Here is a 13,506-nt window from a genome sequence, read left to right as displayed (position 1 = left end):
CCATCTGGACCTGGTGATTTGTTATAAGGCATAAGTTGGAGCGCTTTGTGGAGCTCTGTTGGAGTTAGTGACTTATCAAGTTCTTTAGCTTGGTCTTCTGTAAGGTGATTGAGGTTAAAACTGTTTAGAAAGTCATCAATAACTAGTATGTTTGGTTTGTTTGTAGATGAATACAAGTTTATATAAAAGTTACTGAATTTATCATTGATTTCTTTAGGTTCTTGAATTTGAGGAAATGTGTTATTGGCATTCATATTTTCTAATTCTTTAATCCTTTTTTCCAATTTTCTTTCTTCTTGCTGTTCCTTCTTTTTCTTATGGGATGAATATGAAATGATCTGCCCTCTTAGCACAGCTTTGCCCGTTCCCCAAAGAAGTGACTGAGCTATTTCTGGTGAATAATTTATTTCAAGGAAGAATTCTGAGTTTCTAAATTTAGTTTTAGCAGCATGCTCCAATGCCGCAATCGGTCAGCGCACGGTACTTATAAGACAGTATCCTGTCGAGCTAATGCCGAGGTTGTGAGTTCAAGCCTCACCTGGAGCAATTACTATGAACTGCAGCAAGGTGTTTTACTCTGTAGAAGAATTTGTGTCCAGCATTCTGAAATTGTTCTGTGGAGGTAATCGTAAATGCTCTTTGAAACTGTACTGTGTGACAGCCTGCCAGAGGTGAACCTATTCTATTACATTTACCTCTTAATCCCCATAAACGGTCATGAGGACGCCCTGGAGCCTATCCCAGCACGCCCGGGGTGAAAGGCAGGGGGACATCCTCCTGGTTTATATACAGTAAATGTGTTGGTGTGACTGAGAAGATCCTCAAAATATTTCTTTCACTGTCCAATAACATCCCCTGTTGAGGTCAACAGCACGCCACCACTATCCCTACTGTACGCAGTGTTTGTGGAGTGCTGCTTTCGTCATCTGAGCTGCCTCACAGTTTGTCAGAATCTCTGGATCGATCGAAAGTTACCAAACTACTCTCATACCCAAATCTTTGCATCAGCAACCACCAAGGCTGCAGCCTCATCGGTATGCTAGTCCATCCATCCATCCATCCAAAGCAGACACAATTCTGAGGTTGTCAAACCAGGTCCCCAACATTTCTTGGCTCTGCATTAAAATTCTTTCCGTGAACGTTTTGAAAAGAATCTGTGACAAAGTGCAGCCCTGATGGAGTCCAACTCTCACTGGAACAAATCCAACTTGTACTAGCAATCTTTGTGTGAGGTCCTGGCCAGCAAGCATTTGTGAATGAGTCCCTCCTTTGCACCTGGCCCCAGGGTGGGACCAGCCTATAGATCTTATTTTCATTATACACAGTCTTTTGCAGATGAGTTTTCATTTTTAATAAAAAAACAGAACAACAAACAGGCAAACATGCACTTGCACATAAATATAGTTCTGTATCACTTATGTCATGTTTTCTTTGTGCAAGCTCCAGTGGCGCAATCGGTCAGCGCACGGTACTTATAAGACAGTATCCTGTTGAGCAATGCCGAGGTTGTGAGTTCAAGCCTCACCTGGAGCATTTCTGGACTGTAGACAACATCTTCCATCTCTTCTGAGAGCAGAGGTGGGTTCCTTCCTTCAAAAGTAGTGGATGAATGTCACAGTCCTTTAAATAATAGTTTTAAATCTTCATTCTGCTCATTCTCAAACTCGACTGTGTCACAGCCTGCTGGACGTGAAGCCTGTTTACTGCAAAACTTCATTAATCGCAAAACAAATGAAGTATGAAAAAAACCCAAGATATAAAGTAATCATTTTATTATTTTACATGTTTACATGAATCAGAAAGTATACTGTATTCATTCCGTCTTGCTGTTACATCTACATGACCGCTCTGCAAGCTCCAGTGGCGCAATCGGTCAGCACACGGTACTTATAAGACAGTATCCTGTTGAGCAATGCCGAGGTTGTGAGTTCAAGCCTCACCTGGAGCAGATTGTATCACCTACAGCGAAGTAGTTGTCTTTTCTTGTGAGTAAACATCTGAAATATTTCTGTATTGGTTAGAGACAATCTTAAGTACTCTTGTAAAACTGTTTGAGCCTCACCTGGAGCATTTCTGGACTGTAAACATTTTCTTTGGTCTGTTCTGAGAGCAGAGGTGGTTTCCTTCCTTCATAAGATGTAGACATTGTCCCCACAAACCTGGAATGTCACAGTCCTTTAAGTAATAGTTTTAAAATCTTCTTTCAGCTCATTCTCAGACTTGACTGTGTGACAGCCTGCTGGAGGGGAAACCTGTTTACTGCAAAACTTAATAAATAACAAAACAAAGGACGTATGAAAAAAAACAACAAGATTTAACATAATCGTTATATTATAATTGGACGTTTACGTGGATCAGAAAGTGTATCCATTTTTGTCTTACTAATGACCTTTTAAAGGTCTACCTGGAGATGCTTCTGAATGAGATCCATCCATCCATCCATCCATCCATCCATCCATCCATCCATCCATCCATCCATCCATCCATCCATCTGTCCAATCAAAGCAGACACAATTCTAAGGTTCCCAAACCAGGTCCCCAACAAATTTTGGCCTTCCTAAAAAAACAATCCATAAAAGAATATAATCTGTGACAAAGTGCAGCCCTGATGGAGTCCAACTCTCACTGGAACAAATCCAACTTGTACTAGCAATCTTTGTATGAGATCCTGGCCAGCAAGCATTTGCGAATGAGTCCCTCCTTTGCACCTGCCCCAGGGTGGGACCAGCCTATAGATCTTATTTTCATTATACACAGTCTTTTGCAGATGAGTAATAAAAAACAGAACAACAAACAAAAAGGCTAACAAACCCTTGTGCATACATTTCTTTTGAGTATCACATCTATGTGAGCACAAACCAAGCTCCAGTGGCGCAATCGGTCAGCGCACGGTACTTATAAGACAGTATCCTGTTGAGCAATGCCGAGGTTGTGAGTTCGAGCCTCACCTGGAGCAATTCTGGACTGTAGACAACATCTTTGGTCTGTTCTGAGAGCAGAGGTGGTTTCCTTTCTTCATAAGATGTAGACATTGTCCCCACAAACCTAGAAATGTACAGTCCTTTAAAGTAATAGCTTTAAATCTTCTTTCAGCTCATTCTCAGACTTACCTGCTGGACGTGAAACCTGTTTACTGCAAAACTTCCTGAATCACAAATGCATCCATCCCTCCATCCATCCATTTCAGGGTCACAGGTTTCTGCTGGAGCCGATCTAAGATCTCTGGGTGAAAAGCAAAGGTTCATCCTCAACAGTTATACTGCAGGGTCAATTCAGACCAACAAACAAACACACACACTCTTTCCAACTCACACATTCACATCCTGACAATCAAAATAAGGAAACGAAATGAAAATAAATAACCCCTTATATACTTTAAGTCTTTCTGAAAGCTGAACATCCTGGTTCCAGTTATTTTGACGATTGGTGTTTAATCATTACTGTGTTGACCTCAACATCTTCTCAGTCTCAGGGTTTGGGGCAAAACCTTCAAAACATTTGCTTTTATAAAGGTCTGCACGCCTTCCGATGATGCATTTATCAGGGTTTGATAAAAACTACCACTTGGCCACAACTTACCATAATGGAGTACACCCATAAATAAGGGGGTACTTGGTATTGCCCAAATTAGTTTTTTTTCTTTTTTGACTTTTGTTTTTGTGAACTAATCCTGTGCTAAAAATAATTGTTTTGTCTCAGACAAGGCTGCGTTCGTATCACTTCTATATTTTCACTTTCTGAGCTCCAGTGGCGCAATCGGTCAGCGCACGGTACTTATAAGACAGTATCCTGTTGAGCAATGCCGAGGTTGTGAGTTCGAGCCTCACCTGGAGCAATTAGTATCGCCTACAGCGAAGTAGTTGTCTCTTCTTGTGAGTAGACATCTGAAATATTTCTGTATTGGTTAGAGACAATCTTAAGTACTCTTGTCAAACTGTTTGAGCCTCACCTGGAGCATTCCTGGACTGTAGACATTTTTTTGTAGACACAATGAGTCCCTCCTTTGCACCTGGCCCCAGGGTGGGACCAGCCTATAGAACTTATTTTCATTATACACAGTCTTTTGCAGATGAGTTTTCCTTTTTAATAAAAAACAGAACTACAAACAAAAAGGCAAACAAACCCTTGTGCATACATTTCTTTTGAGTATCACATCTATGTGAGCACAATCCAAGCTCCAGTGGCGCAATCGGTCAGCGCACGGTACTTATAAGACAGTATCCTGTTGAGCAATGCCGAGGTTGTGAGTTCGAGCCTCACCTGGAGCATTTCTGGACCATAGACAACATCTTTGGTCTGTTCTGAGAGCAGAGGTGGTTTCCTTCCTTCATAAGATGTAGACATTGTCCTCACAAACCTAGAATTTTACAGTCCTTTAAAGTAATTGCTTTAAGTAAAAGTTGCAGGAAGGGAAACGTGTTTACTGCAAAACTTTTTGAATCACAAAACAAATGAAGTATAAAAAAACAAGATTTAACATGATAATTGTATTATTATTGAATGTTTACATGGATGAGAAAGTATATTCTTTTTGTCTTACTGTTGATGAGTCCCTCCCTTGCACCTGACCCCAGGGTGGGATCGGCCTATAGATATTATTTTCAATATGCACAATCTTTTGCAGATGGTTTTCTCCTTTCTTAGAAAAATGATACAAAACCACAAAAAAACAGAAACAAAAAAAATGGTAATGCATAAAGTTAACCCAAGTACCAAGCTCCAGTGGCGCAATCGGTCAGCGCACGGTACTTATAAGACAGTATCCTGTTGAGCAATGCTGAGGATGTGAGTTCGAGCCTCACCTGGAGCAGATTGTATCACCTACAACAAAGTGGTTGCCTTTTCTTGTGAGTAGACATCTGAAATATTTCTATAGTGGTTAGAGCGATCTTAAGTACACTTGTTTGAGCCTCACCTGGAGCATTCCTGAACTGTAGGTAACTTCTTTGACATGTTCTGAGAATGGAGTTGTTTTTCTTCCTTCATAAGAAGACAAAATTGTCCCCACAAAACTAAAATGTTCCAGTACTTTAAATAATTGTTCTAAATCTTCTTTCAGACTCGACTGTGTGACAGCCTGCTGGATGTGAAACCTTACAGCAAAGGTTAATGAATCACAAAAGCATCCATCCCTCCATCCATCCATTTCAGGCTCACAGGTTTCTGCTGGAGCCGATCCAAGATCTCTTTGGGTTAAAGGCGGAGGTTCATCCTCAACAGTTATACTGCACGGCCAAATCACAACAACCACACACACTCTCCCCAACTCACACACTGACGATCAAAATAAGAAAAAGAAATGACCCATGATATACTTTAAGCTTTTTCTGAGAGCTGAACATACTGGCTCCAGTGATTGTGACGATTGGTGTTTAATCATTACTGTTTTGACCTTGATATCTTCTCAGTCTCAGGGTTTGGGGTTTATAAAGGTCTGCACGCCTTCCAATGATGCATTTATCAGGGTTTGATGACCAGCACCACTTGGCCACTTACCATAATGAGGTGAACCCATAAATAAGGGGGTACTTGGTATTGGCCAAGTTAGTTTTTTTTCTTTTTTGACTTTATTTTTCCATCCATCCATTTCAGGGTCACAGGTTTCTGCTGGAGCCGATCTAAGATCTCTGGGTGAAAAGGGAAGGTTCATCCTCAACAGTTATACTGCAGGGTCAATTCAGACCAACAAACAAACACACACACTGGTGGTTTCCGAATTCGGACACTACCGCACTATATGCTACATACTGCAAAGTATGCACTGAATACTGCCTACTAAATGAACGATTCAGTACGCTGCTCCAGCAGACCGTTCACACAGCAGTGTGCTACAGTGTATCCCAGAATGCATTTCGCACCAAAACGTCAGCGAAAGATGAGATTTAAAAGCAGACTAGAAGCTGTTGTAATTCCAGCTGTAGCGCTGTTAATATGCCACTTTATTACGTTTTAACATCTTTTCAGGCGTAAAAGTAACCGTTTAGTTTAGTAGCAAGTTTCTCCAAATAACACCTGTTAAGAAATTTGATCCGATGTTCCGGGGATCAAAAAAGCCGCCGGTCCGGCCGCATCAGCAGCTCACGGCCGGAGAACAGACGCGATCGCTGGGTCAAACTACGGCGTCGTCCCGGGGAGAAACCTGCAGCCCTGTGGAGAATTGTCGCCGGCTGAAATAAATCATTCAGGAAAATAAATGTTGGTTTAATAGATGAAATCTAACAGTTGTATCTATCACGTTAGTTTGTCTGAATATAAAGTGAAGCTTCATGTTTTTACTAGATAGATAGATAGATAGATAGATAGATAGATAGATAGATAGATAGATAGATAGATAGATAGATAGATAGATAGATAGATAGATAGATAGATAGATAGATAGATAGATAGATAGATAGATAGATAGATAGATAGATAGATAGATAGATAGAACTTTATTCATCTATCTAGTAAAAAAAGAGAACATGAAGCTTCAATATTATATAGTTTTATATTCAGACAAAACTACAAACTACAGACAAAACAAAGCTATATAGCTTATAGCTCAACGGGTTGAGTAGGTGACTTACGTACAGCAAACGCGGTTTCGATTCCAGTCGGGCCATATTTTGCAAATTTCCCCGATGTGGGACTAATAAAGGATTATCTTATCTTAAATGTTGAAATAGCAGTAAAACCACATTCATTGATGAAATGACATAAGGGATGGAAAGGGATTTTAATAAATGTATTGAAATGAACATATCAGTCTATTGAAGTTAATTTTATTTTATTTATCTTCTCCTCTCTGTCGAGTAGCTCCCTCCCCATCTTCTCCTCCTTGTCCAAACCCTCTCTCTGCATCTATTTATTTCAGCTCCCGGACAAATTCTCTGTCAAAACACAGCAATGAAAAGTAGTTATTTCATGAAAATACAACGAACTACCGATATATAACGTTGTCATAACACTTAGTTCACTTTTATTTACGTAGCAAGCACGCTAAGATAACTAACAAAAACCTAACATACTATTAAAAACCCACAATTTTTAATCGTTGTCCTTACACTAAATTGAATTAAAAAGGATATATATTAAAGTTACTTACATTTATATTCCTCCTTCTCCCTCTCCACGGTGCAATAGTCCTTTCTGCCTTCACATCACATCACTGTCCGATTGCAGCTGTTTTCTCTATAAAGCTTTGAGAAAAAAAGAAAAAAGCGCTGCCCGGCCGAGGCCGCATTGCATTCTGGGATATAGTAAGCGAGGTAGGCTGGTCTGATGCATGCTGCGGATTTTTTTCCAAATCAGTACAACATCCGGGTATTTTTCGCACACTGCAGATTTCCTTCTGTTCACATACAGCATACTACTTACTACACTTTGGCCAAATCAGTGTATACTTGTAGTACAGTATGCGAATTCGGAAACGACCACTCTTTCCAACTCACACATTCACATCCTGACAATCAAAATAATGAAACGAAATGAAAATAAATAACCCCTTATATACTTTAAGTCTTTCTGAAACTGAACATCCTGGTTCCAGTGATTTTGACGATTGGTGTTTAATCATTACTGCGTTGACCTCAACATCTTCTCAGTCTCAGGGTTTGGGGCAAAACCTTCAAAACATTTGCTTTTATAAAGGTCTGCACGCCTTCCGATGATGCATTTATCAGGGTTTGATAACCACTACCACTTGGCCACAACTTACCATAATGGAGTACACCCATAAATAAGGGGGTACTTGGTATTGCCCAAATTAGTTTTTTTTCTTTTTTGACTTTTGTTTTTGTGAATGAATCCTGTGCTAAAAAGAATTGTTTTGTCTCAGACAAGGCTGTGTTCGTATCACTTCTATATTTTCACTTTCTGAGCTCCAGTGGCGCAATCGGTCAGCGCACGGTACTTATAAGACAGTATCCTGTTGAGCAATGCCGAGGTTGTGAGTTCGAGCCTCACCTGGAGCAATTCTGGACCATAAACAACATCTTTGGTCTGTTCTGAGAGCAGAGGTGGTTTCCTTCCTTCATAAGATGTAGACATTGTCCCCACAAACCCAGAATTTTACAGTCCTTTAAAGTAATAGTTTTAAGTAAAAGTTGCAGGAAGGGAAACGTGTTTACTGCAAAACTTTTTGAATCACAAAACAAATGAAGTATAAAAAAAACAAGATTTAACATGATAATTGTATTATTATTGAATGTTTACATGGATGAGAAAGTATATTCTTTTTGTCTTACTGTTGTTGAGTCCCTCCCTCTCACCTGACCCCAGGGTGGGATCGGCCTATAGATATTATTTTCAATATGCACAATCTTTTGCAGATGGTTTTCTCCTTTCTTAGAAAAATGATACAAAACCACAAAAAAACTGAAACAAAAAAAATGCCAATGCATAAGGTTAACCCAAGTACCAAGCTCCAGTGGCGCAATCGGTCAGCGCACGGTACTTATAAGACAGTATCCTGTTGAGCAATGCCGAGGTTGTGAGTTCAAGCCTCACCTGGAGCAATTAGTTTTACCTACAACAAAGTGGTTTACATTGCTTGTGAGTAGACATCTGAAGTATTTCGGTACTAAGTGCTCTTGTGAAACTGTTTGAGCCTCACCTGGAGCATTTCTGTATTGTAGACAATTTCTTTGGTCTCTTCTGAGAGAGGGATGGTTTCCTTCCTTCAAAAGTCATGCACATTGTCCCCACAGTACTTTAAGTAATACTTTTAAATCTTCGTTCTGCTCATTCTCAAACTCGACTGTGTGACAGGCTGCAGGAGATGAAACCTCACTGCAAAAGTGAATTAATCACAAAACCATCCATCCCTGCATCCATCCATTTCAGGGTCACAGGGTTCTGCTGGAGCCGATCCAAGATCTCTTTGGGTTAAAGGCGGAGGTTCATCCTCAACAGTTATACTGCACGGCCAAATCACAACAACCACACACACTCTCTCCAACTCACACACTGACGATCAAAATAAGAAAAAGAAATGACCCATGATATACTTTAAGCTTTTTCTGAGAGCTGAACATACTGGCTCCAGTGATTGTGACGATTGGTGTTTAATCATTACTGTGTTGACCTTGATATCTTCTCAGTCTCAGGGTTTGGGGTTTATAAAGGTCTGCACGCCTTCCAATGATGCATTTATCAGGGTTTGATGACCAGCACCACTTGGCCACCACTTACCGTAATGAGGTAAACCCATAAATAAGGGCGTACTTGGTATTGACCAAGTGAGTTTTTTTTTCTTTTTTGACTTTATTTTTGTGAACTAATCCTGTGCTAAAAATAATTGTATGTTGTGTCTCAGACGAGGCTGCGTTCGTATCACTTCTATATTCTCACTTTCTGAGCTCCAGTGGCGCAATCGGTCAGCGCACGGTACTTATAAGACAGTATCCTGTTGAGCAATGCCGAGGTTGTGAGTTCAAGCCTCACCTGGAGCAATTCTGGACCATCGACAACATCTTTGGTCTGTTCTGAGAGCAGAGGTGGTTTCCTTTCTTCATAAGATGTAGACATTGTCCCCACAAACCTAGAAATGTACAGTCCTTTAAAGTAAAAGCTTTAAATCTTCTTTCAGCTCATTCTCAGACTTGACTGTGTCACAGCCTGCTGGACGTGAAACCTGTTTACTGCAAAACTTCCTGAATCACAAATGCATCCATCCCTCCATCCATCCATTTCAGGGTCACAGGTTTCTGCTGGAGCCGATCTATGATCTCTGGGTGAAAAGCGAAGGTTCATCCTCAACAGTTATACTGCAGGGTCAATTCAGACCAACAAACACACATACTCTTTCCAACTCACACATTCACATCCTGACAATCAAAATAAGGAAACGAAATGAAAATAAATAACCCCTTATATACTTTAAGTCTTTCTGAAAGCTGAACATCCTGGTTCCAGTTATTTTGATGATTGGTGTTTAATCATTACTGTGTTGACCTCAACATCTTCTCAGTGTCAGGGTTTGGGGCAAAACCTTCAAAACATTTGCTTTTATAAAGGTCTGCACGCCTTCCAATGATGCATTTATCAGGGTTTGATAACCAGTACCACTTGGACACAACTTACCATAATGGAGTACACCCATAAATAAGGGGGTACTTGGTATTGCCCAAATTAGTTTTTTTTCTTTTTTGACTTTTGTTTTTGTGAACTAATCCTGTGCTAAAAAGAATTGTTTTGTCTCAGACGAGGCTGCGTTCGTATCACTTCTATATTCTCACTTTCTGAGCTCCAGTGGCGCAATCGGTCAGCGCACGGTACTTATAAGACAGTATCCTGTTGAGCAATGCCGAGGTTGTGAGTTCAAGCCTCACCTGGAGCATTTCTGGACTGTAGACAACATCTTTGGTCTGTTCTGAGAGCAGAGGTGGTTTCCTTCCTTCATAAGATGTAGACATTCCCCACAAACCTAGAACTTTACAGTCACAAAATCACAAAACAAATGAAGTATAAAAAAAACAAGATTTAACATGATAATTGTATTATTATTGAATGTTTACATGGATGAGAAAGTATATTCTTTTTGTCTTACTGTTGATGAGTCCCTCCCTTGCACCTGACCCCAGGGTGGGATCGGCCTATAGATATTATTTTCAATATGCACAATCTTTTGCAGATGGATTTCTCCTTTCTTAGAAAAATGATACAAAACCACAAAAAAACAGAAACAAAAAAAATGGCAATGCATAAAGTTAACCCAAGTACCAAGCTCCAGTGGCGCAATCGGTCAGCGCACGGTACTTATAAGACAGTATCCTGTTGAGCAATGCTGAGGTTGTGAGTTCAAGCCTCACCTGGAGCAATTAGTATCACCTACAGCGAAGTAGTTGTCTTTTATTGTGAGTAAACATCTGAAATATTTCTGTATTGGTTAGAGACAATCTTAAGTACTCTTGTAAAACTGTTTGAGCCTCACCTGGAGCATTTCTGGACTGTAAACATTTTCTTTGGTCTGTTCTGAGAGCAGAGGTGGTTTCCTTCCTTCATAAGATGTAGACATTGTCCCCACAAACCTGGAATGTCACAGTCCTTCAAGTAATAGTTTTAAAATCTTCTTTCAGCTCATTCTCAGACTTGACTGTGTGACAGCCTGCTGGAGGGGAAACCTGTTTACTGCAAAACTTAATGAATAACAAAACAAAGGACGTATGAAAAAAAACAACAAGATTTAACATAATCGTTATATTATAATTGGACGTTTACGTGGATCAGAAAGTGTATCCATTTTTGTCTTACTAATGACCTTTTAAAGGTCTACCTGGAGATGCTTCTGAATGAGATCCATCCATCCATCCATCCATCCATCCATCCATCCATCCATCCATCCATCCATCCATCCAAACATCCATCCATCCAAACATCCATCCATCCATCCATCCATCCATCCATCCATCCATCTGTCCAATCAAAGCAGACACAATTCTAAGGTTCCCAAACCAGGTCCCCAACAAATTTTGGCCTTCCTAAAAAAAACAATCCATAAAAGAATATAATCTGTGACAAAGTGCAGCCCTGATGGAGTCCAACTCTCACTGGAACAAATCCAACTTGTACTAGCAATCTTTGTATGAGATCCTGGCCAGCAAGCATTTGTGAATGAGTCCCTCCTTTGCACCTGGCCCCAGGGTGGGACCAGCCTGTAGATCTGATTTTCATTATACACAGTCTTTTGCAGATGAGTTTTCCTTTTTAATAAAAACAGAACAACAAACAAAAAGGCAAACAAACCCTTGTGCATACATCTCTTTTGAGTATCACGTCTATGTGAGCACAATCCAAGCTCCAGTGGCGCAATCGGTCAGCGCACGGTACTTATAAGACAGTATCCTGTTGAGCAATGCCGAGGTTGTGAGTTCGAGCCTCACCTGGAGCAGATTGTATCACCTACAACAAAGTGGTTGCCTTTTTTTGTGAGTAGACATCTGAAATATTTCTATAGTGGTTAGAGCAATCTTAAGTACACTTGTAAAACTGTTTGAGCCTCACCTGGAGCATCCCTGAACTGTAGGAAACTTCTTTGACATGTTCTGAGAATGGAGTTGTTTTTCTTCCTTCATAAGAAGTAAAAATTGTCCCAACAAACCTAAAATGTTCCAGTACTCTAAATAATTGTTCTAAATCTTCTTTCAGACTCGACTGTGTGACAGCCTGCTGGATGTGAAACCTTACAGCAAAGGTTAATGAATCACAAAAGCATCCATCCCTCCATCCATCCATTTCAGGGTCACAGGTTTCTGCTGGAGCCGATCCAAGATCTGTTTGGGTTAAAGGCGGAGGTTCATCCTCAACAGTTATACTGCACGGCCAAATCACAACAACCACACACACTCTCTCCAACTCACACACTGACGATCAAAATAAGAAAAAGAAATGACCCATGATATACTTTAAGTTTTTTCTGAGAGCTGAACATACTGGCTCCAGTGATTGTGACGATTGGTGTTTAATCATTACTGTGTTGACCTTGATATCTTCTCAGTCTCAGGGTTTGGGGTTTATAAAGGTCTGCACGCCTTCCAATGATGCATTTATCAGGGTTTGATGACCAGAACCACTTGGCCACTTACCATAATGAGGTAAACCCATAAATAAGGGGGTACTTGGTATTGGCCAAGTGAGTTTTTTTTTCTTTTTTGACTTTATTTTTGTGAACTAATCCTGTGCTAAAAATAATTGTATGTTGTGTCTCAGACGAGGCTGCGTTCGTATCACTTCTATATTCTCACTTTCTGAGCTCCAGTGGCGCAATCGGTCAGCGCACGGTACTTATAAGACAGTATCCTGTTGAGCAATGCCGAGGTTGTGAGTTCAAGCCTCACCTGGAGCATTTCTGGACTGTAGACAACATCTTTGGTCTGTTCTGAGAGCAGAGGTGGTTTCCTTCCTTCATAAGATGTAGACATTGTCCCCACAAACCTAGAATTTTACAGTCCTTTAAAGTAATAGTTTTAAGTAAAAGTTTCAAGAAGGGAAATGTGTTTACTGCAAAACTTTTTGAATCACAAAACAAATGAAGTATAAAAAAAACAAGATTTAACATGATAACTGTATTATTATTGAATGTTTACATGGATGAGAAAGTATATTCTTTTTGTCTTACTGTTGATGAGTCCCTCCCTCTCACCTGACCCCAGGGTGGGATCGGCCTATAGATATTATTTTCAATATGCACAATCTTTTGCAGATGGTTTTCTCCTTTCTTAGAAAAATGATATAAAACCACAAAAAAACAGAAACAAAAAAAATGGCAATGCATAAAGTTAACCCAAGTACCAAGCTCCAGTGGCGCAATCGGTCAGCGCACGGTACTTATAAGACAGTATCCTGTTGAGCAATGCCGAGGTTGTGAGTTCAAGCCTCACCTGGAGCAATTAGTTTTACCTACAACAAAGTGGTTTACATTGCTTGTGAGTAGACATCTGAAGTATTTCGGTACTAAGTGCTCTTGTGAAACTGTTTGAGCCTCACCTGGAGCATTTCTGTATTGTAGACAATTTCTTTGGTCTCTTC

General features: G+C 40.2%; 15 non-coding genes across 15 annotated transcripts; all 15 read left to right on the top strand.

The window, feature by feature from the left end:
* The first annotated feature begins 451 nt into the window (after positions 1 to 451).
* trnai-uau (transfer RNA isoleucine (anticodon UAU)) lies at positions 452 to 546 on the top strand. Its single transcript has 2 exons — positions 452 to 489; positions 511 to 546. It is a non-coding gene; the product is annotated as a tRNA-Ile (tRNA).
* Positions 547 to 1,439: 893 nt separating this feature from the next.
* Positions 1,440 to 1,533, top strand: trnai-uau (transfer RNA isoleucine (anticodon UAU)). The gene is made up of 2 exons: positions 1,440 to 1,477; positions 1,498 to 1,533. It is a non-coding gene; the product is annotated as a tRNA-Ile (tRNA).
* Positions 1,534 to 1,854: 321 nt separating this feature from the next.
* trnai-uau (transfer RNA isoleucine (anticodon UAU)) lies at positions 1,855 to 1,948 on the top strand. Its single transcript has 2 exons — positions 1,855 to 1,892; positions 1,913 to 1,948. It is a non-coding gene; the product is annotated as a tRNA-Ile (tRNA).
* A 914-nt stretch (positions 1,949 to 2,862) lies between these two features.
* Positions 2,863 to 2,956, top strand: trnai-uau (transfer RNA isoleucine (anticodon UAU)). Its single transcript has 2 exons — positions 2,863 to 2,900; positions 2,921 to 2,956. It is a non-coding gene; the product is annotated as a tRNA-Ile (tRNA).
* A 785-nt stretch (positions 2,957 to 3,741) lies between these two features.
* Positions 3,742 to 3,835, top strand: trnai-uau (transfer RNA isoleucine (anticodon UAU)). The gene is made up of 2 exons: positions 3,742 to 3,779; positions 3,800 to 3,835. It is a non-coding gene; the product is annotated as a tRNA-Ile (tRNA).
* A 339-nt stretch (positions 3,836 to 4,174) lies between these two features.
* On the top strand, positions 4,175 to 4,268 carry trnai-uau (transfer RNA isoleucine (anticodon UAU)). The gene is made up of 2 exons: positions 4,175 to 4,212; positions 4,233 to 4,268. It is a non-coding gene; the product is annotated as a tRNA-Ile (tRNA).
* Positions 4,269 to 4,716: 448 nt separating this feature from the next.
* Positions 4,717 to 4,810, top strand: trnai-uau (transfer RNA isoleucine (anticodon UAU)). Its single transcript has 2 exons — positions 4,717 to 4,754; positions 4,775 to 4,810. It is a non-coding gene; the product is annotated as a tRNA-Ile (tRNA).
* Positions 4,811 to 7,858: 3,048 nt separating this feature from the next.
* On the top strand, positions 7,859 to 7,952 carry trnai-uau (transfer RNA isoleucine (anticodon UAU)). Its single transcript has 2 exons — positions 7,859 to 7,896; positions 7,917 to 7,952. It is a non-coding gene; the product is annotated as a tRNA-Ile (tRNA).
* Positions 7,953 to 8,401: 449 nt separating this feature from the next.
* Positions 8,402 to 8,495, top strand: trnai-uau (transfer RNA isoleucine (anticodon UAU)). Its single transcript has 2 exons — positions 8,402 to 8,439; positions 8,460 to 8,495. It is a non-coding gene; the product is annotated as a tRNA-Ile (tRNA).
* An 842-nt stretch (positions 8,496 to 9,337) lies between these two features.
* trnai-uau (transfer RNA isoleucine (anticodon UAU)) lies at positions 9,338 to 9,431 on the top strand. The gene is made up of 2 exons: positions 9,338 to 9,375; positions 9,396 to 9,431. It is a non-coding gene; the product is annotated as a tRNA-Ile (tRNA).
* Positions 9,432 to 10,224: 793 nt separating this feature from the next.
* On the top strand, positions 10,225 to 10,318 carry trnai-uau (transfer RNA isoleucine (anticodon UAU)). The gene is made up of 2 exons: positions 10,225 to 10,262; positions 10,283 to 10,318. It is a non-coding gene; the product is annotated as a tRNA-Ile (tRNA).
* Positions 10,319 to 10,704: 386 nt separating this feature from the next.
* Positions 10,705 to 10,798, top strand: trnai-uau (transfer RNA isoleucine (anticodon UAU)). The gene is made up of 2 exons: positions 10,705 to 10,742; positions 10,763 to 10,798. It is a non-coding gene; the product is annotated as a tRNA-Ile (tRNA).
* Positions 10,799 to 11,775: 977 nt separating this feature from the next.
* trnai-uau (transfer RNA isoleucine (anticodon UAU)) lies at positions 11,776 to 11,869 on the top strand. Its single transcript has 2 exons — positions 11,776 to 11,813; positions 11,834 to 11,869. It is a non-coding gene; the product is annotated as a tRNA-Ile (tRNA).
* Positions 11,870 to 12,729: 860 nt separating this feature from the next.
* Positions 12,730 to 12,823, top strand: trnai-uau (transfer RNA isoleucine (anticodon UAU)). Its single transcript has 2 exons — positions 12,730 to 12,767; positions 12,788 to 12,823. It is a non-coding gene; the product is annotated as a tRNA-Ile (tRNA).
* Positions 12,824 to 13,272: 449 nt separating this feature from the next.
* Positions 13,273 to 13,366, top strand: trnai-uau (transfer RNA isoleucine (anticodon UAU)). Its single transcript has 2 exons — positions 13,273 to 13,310; positions 13,331 to 13,366. It is a non-coding gene; the product is annotated as a tRNA-Ile (tRNA).
* The last annotated feature ends 140 nt before the right edge of the window (positions 13,367 to 13,506 follow it).

Source organism: Cololabis saira, chromosome 14 (assembly GCF_033807715.1).
Source record: "Cololabis saira isolate AMF1-May2022 chromosome 14, fColSai1.1, whole genome shotgun sequence".
NCBI classification, from domain to species: Eukaryota; Metazoa; Chordata; class Actinopteri; order Beloniformes; family Belonidae; genus Cololabis; species Cololabis saira.
This window is presented reverse-complemented; position numbering and strand designations above follow the sequence as displayed.